The sequence below is a fragment of the Pipistrellus kuhlii genome, unplaced genomic scaffold, assembly GCF_014108245.1.
Source record: "Pipistrellus kuhlii isolate mPipKuh1 unplaced genomic scaffold, mPipKuh1.p scaffold_m20_p_3, whole genome shotgun sequence".
NCBI lineage: Eukaryota > Metazoa > Chordata > Mammalia > Chiroptera > Vespertilionidae > Pipistrellus > Pipistrellus kuhlii.
Genome location: NW_023425529.1, coordinates 153,915,450 through 153,919,749, shown reverse-complemented (window position 1 = coordinate 153,919,749; position 4,300 = coordinate 153,915,450).

Sequence of the window (4,300 nt, the reverse complement as noted above, 5' to 3'; positions counted from 1 at the left end):
AAGCTTTGTCTCCAGAAGGACTGGCCCATCTACCTTATTCACTGTGTGTCTGTAGCCAGTGTTTGGCATATCATGGGTTTTCAATAAACATTAGATAGATGAATGGATTGATGGATGGATGACAACCATGAAATGATTTCCTGGAGAAGAAAAATATAATCTAAGGAAAGTAAAAGGTGGTTAAATTAGTTCTTTTGCATTTTTATAATTGCTGTTAAGCCTTTTTTAATTACCTTCATATGAAACTTGTACCCAACAGCTTTAGTACTTTGGGTACTACCTCACCCCAAGAATGATACACATTCTTATTATCTGCTATATTTCTTATAAAAATTATAGCATTAATTATAATCTTATAGTTATTAAATTCCTATTTTTAATATATGATTATAAATTGTTTATCATGTTTGAGACCCTTCTAATTCTTAAATTGACTACCTATTAATCACAGAGATCCTAAGGAAGGAGGAAATCCTTGGTAGAAAAGTGTTAATAATTTACTAGTTGCAATCTGTACTTTTACCTCTGAACATCAGGTAGGTAAAAAACATTACTCATAGTTTTTAATCTAAGAATTTCTTACATTTTTATGGCTTGTTCTTTGGGCTTATTTATGATGGTTTGTGACAAAGAGACAACCTTTGCCATTATGATTTATACTGTTCCAACAAAGGAAATACAGAAAGTGATAAGAAACCCAAATTAAATCATGACACAAAAAATAAATTTTAAAAGCCAGTAAAGATAAGAGGCTGACTCATAATTTTAAATTAGAACAAAGAAGTGTATAGACTGTAGACAATGAAAATACAAAAAATTTCAAAACCTAAACTACAAAACTTAGCATTTACCAAGTAAGTAATTTTCAGAAGCCTTATGCCCTGAATTTGTGGCATTATTAAATAATGCCTGGCTACTGTAATATATTTTGAATGCCTTGTTTAAATCATACTTAGTTTGTACTTTTATTTGGAAAAACAAATGATATTTTTGGTATAGTAAAGTGTTAGTGATTAGCAGCAGATATTCAATGTTTTCCTATTTTTTTATTCCATTTATAACAAAATCAACCTGAACATCTGTTTTCATTTTTAGTGATACTTTTAAATTCCTTGATGGTTGAGTGCCAACTAAAACTTGATTGGATTTCAAGGAAAGACAATTGCCTTAGAAACAAAGAAATTAAGAGAGGGAAAAAACTCCAGTCTTTGAACTTTGCCAATAAAAACACTGTTCATGATAGAGGCCAAAGGTTAGCTCAATAGTATAGGCAGTCAATGGTGTGTGCCCAGAAATCTAAATACTACTACAGAGCTATTCACAATCTGAGTAAACACTAATGTTCAGTGCAGGAACTCTTAATAAAAGGAGTTAATATGACTACAGAATTAATTGATGCTAACTAAGCCACCAAAGACATAACTGTCCCATTAATATGACCACATAATTATACAGAACACTGTCTTTGATCTTGTGTGGATCTTGTGTGGAAGCAGAGCAAATATTGAAATCGAGCTTCCAAGTCAATATTCTAGACTTAATTTCACATGAGAAACTCAAAAATGCCAAAACTTGGATGGGGAAATCATTTGTGAACTATTGTATTTCCTGGCTTCATAAAGGAGATATAAAGAATGAGTTCCAAAAGGGGTCAATGGGGGGTGAGGGGGAAGGACATATGTAATATTTTTAATAATAAGGATTTTTTTAAATGAGTTCCACACACCAACACTCACAAATACCTATGGTTTTTAAATTTTGCTTTGCCATATCCCCCTACATTTTGTAAAAGTATTTTCCTGCTCCATTCTCAATTTTGTTTCTTATTATTAATATAATTTGGTGTGGAAAATGCAATATTTGACAATTTTTACTTTCTCCACATGCAGATTTCCATGAAAACTAAGCTAAAATGGAGTTGAATGAAGAGGTAGAGGATATTAATTTTCTCCTAAGCTCATCAATTTTATTGCCTCGCTGATCTACTAATGATTGACTTTGTCTTTTATTTCTAAAACTCAAGGCACCAGATTATTTTTAAAATTAGTACATCAAAATCCTATCCAGTAGACATGTTCTATTTCCAAAGATATTCAGAAATCACGTATCTGCTCATATACCAATGGCACTGCTTAAAACAAATTGGGCATATTCTCTGTCCATAAAGACCAGACATTCACAGCAAGAACCAAGCTCCTGGAATCTAAGATTTAAAGGGAGATGGAGGAAATTCCATTCCATTGTTTTCCCTCATTTTTTTCTTTCAGAATAATGAGTGTACACCTTTGGCTCCAAAACTGTTAGGAAGTCACCCAATGCCATAATTCTTTATCTAAAAAGAGAACTGAATATAAATAAAGAATGAAAACCAATTTAAAAAATATATAGATAGTAGGTAAATATTGTTACAAATAAAACAGGATATGTCAGAAAATTCTAATACAGAAGAAGATAATTGGTATATTTATCCTTTTAGAAACTCAGAAAGTTACTGTAAGAATTGAATTGAGGTTTTCAGTAATAAGTTTAATTTCTCAAAAGAAGTCAGGTAAAGACAAAGTTCACATCATAATTCTCTTGGATTAAAGTTGACAAATTAATTCCTAGCTATGGAAGAAACACTATGAGTTAGAAGAAGTCTACTCAAATTATATGTTTAAAATTAAATTATTATAAAATGCAATATAGAAAAGTGTGGATAAACTACAGCAAAAAGGTAAAAGTAGACAAGCACACAGAATGAAGTGAAACAGGCGGGGAACAATGTGTGTGGGTGGGTGTTAAACTTTGCAAATGAATGCTATAAACAGAATACAACAATGGATATCGAACACCATGTTTGACAGATTGACACTTAGAGAAAGAGGAGCTGTTATGAACCATATGGTCCTAACACAGTCTTTGAAGTAAGGACACTTTATCCTACCTAAAAATAGCTTAGTAATGATATTCAAGCATTTTTAGGAGAGGAGCTATTTTTTTCTCATCTTATCCCTAGATTCCTGCTGCTGCACTTAAAATACTCCTAGAGTCATTTGAGGCAAATTTGAGGGATCTTGGACCTCTAGGGATCAGTTCAAAATCACCATTGCAGAAAATACATACCTCAGAGTTAACAGATACTCGCGTAACTTTTTTGGGGTCCCAGAATCTTGAAAAAAAAATCTCAAATATAGGTATGTCTAATTTCTTAATGTAGGTCAATCTCAGAGATATTCTTCACTTCACTCTTACTTCATGAATGGGCTTTACACACCATTTCTAAGTTGATGCCTCTAACTTGATGCCCAGTAGCTCTGACCGACATTTCAGAGTTAGCCTTGACTCTTCTCTCTCCTCACATGCATATTCAATATGATGGAAAGTTCTATTGGCTCTAGCTTCCAAACACATCTAAACCTGACCATTTTTCACCACTTCCATGGCACATTCCCTGCTGCAGACTGCCATCCCCTCTTGCCTGGATGGCTGCCACAGCTTCCAACAATTACCTTTGCCCCTTCCTAAATGTTTTTGAAATGGTCCTTACACGTAATGATAGGCTTTCACTTCTCTACTCCCAAGCATTCAGTGTTCCTTTGGCACCAGAAGAAAAGCCAAAGTTCTTTCAGTGACCTTAAAGTGTGCTGGACATGTGATGTGCTGCCCAGAAACCCTGCAGAATGACTTATCACCTTGCTGCTGGAAGTGCTGATGGCAGATGGTCTACAGCTGTCAACGTCTGCTGAAGAGAGTCACCTCACCCGAGTTCACTGAGCCTTCTCAGGGCAGCAGTGACTGAATGACAGGGGGCTATCAAGGCTCAGACATTTCACCCCAATCTGGGACACCTCCGAAAGGCCACTCTGGGTCCAGCATTCCATGTGGCTGTAGTTGGGCCTACAGGGTAGCTTGACCTCTACTTTTGTCCTACAAGCTGCTGCTCCTTTCCACAGGTCTTGATCCCAAAAAGCAGGCTCTAAAAAATGACCTACACACAAAATTCTACCTCTGGGTCTGCTTCCAGAGAACCAAACTGCAGCAGAGATCTGACACAATCGAGCCCCCTCACCTCCCCTCCTGCTACATTCTTCTACAAATATCTGCACTGCTGCTTTTCTCACTAATTTCCAGCTTTGCTGAAATGTCACCTTCCAAATGGGACTAGCCTGACCATCCACCTAAAGCAAGAAAAGAGATAAAGATTTAAGAAGGAACACTTCTCATCCTCTCTTAATGTATTTGCTTACCTTTCTGGGCATTTATTTCATTTGAAGAAATTACTCATTTTTAAAAAAAAGAACATAAATTACTGTTTTTA